Source organism: Lipotes vexillifer, unplaced genomic scaffold (genome assembly GCF_000442215.2).
Source record: "Lipotes vexillifer unplaced genomic scaffold, Lipotes_vexillifer_v1.1 scaffold517, whole genome shotgun sequence".
NCBI classification, from domain to species: domain Eukaryota; kingdom Metazoa; phylum Chordata; class Mammalia; order Artiodactyla; family Lipotidae; genus Lipotes; species Lipotes vexillifer.
In genome coordinates, this window is record NW_006786711.1 from 627,622 (window position 1) to 628,212 (window position 591).

Here is a 591-nt window from a genome sequence, read left to right on the forward strand (position 1 = left end):
CCCCGCCCCGCCCCGCCGCAGCTGGCCCCGCCCCGCGCTGCATGGGCGGCCCTAGGTGCGAATACACCTGGGCGCGCACCTCCGCCTCCAGCCTCTTAGGCCCAGGCGCCGGGAACCAGAGCCCGCGAGCTCCGCGCTGAGCAGCCCCGCGCCGGGAGCGCCTAGGGGGCTGCTTTCCTAACTCTGCGAGTGAGGGTGTCATTCATTCATCCCACAAACGTTGATCAGACCTGGCTAAGAGATCTCCCGAGACACTTGCGGGAAGTGTCACTGGTTGTCTTGTCCTAAACCGTGTAAGGCGGGAAGCGTTTGGCAGATCTGGAAGTCTGCTGGCAAGAAGCGACTTCTTGCCTCGGATTTCTTTCTTTTCATATATATATACATATACACACATATTCATGCATTATATATATATATATCTGCAATCCAAGGGCATAGGTCATTTTAAACTGGCCCGGTTTTAAGACGTCTCTCCTAAGACTGGCGTGGAGCCTCTAATCTCTCTCCTTCGCCCCTTGGTTTTTCTTAAGTCTGGAGTTTCCACCTGGGCCGTTAGGAGTCTCCAAACCCCCAAGTTGTAAGCAGAGTTAT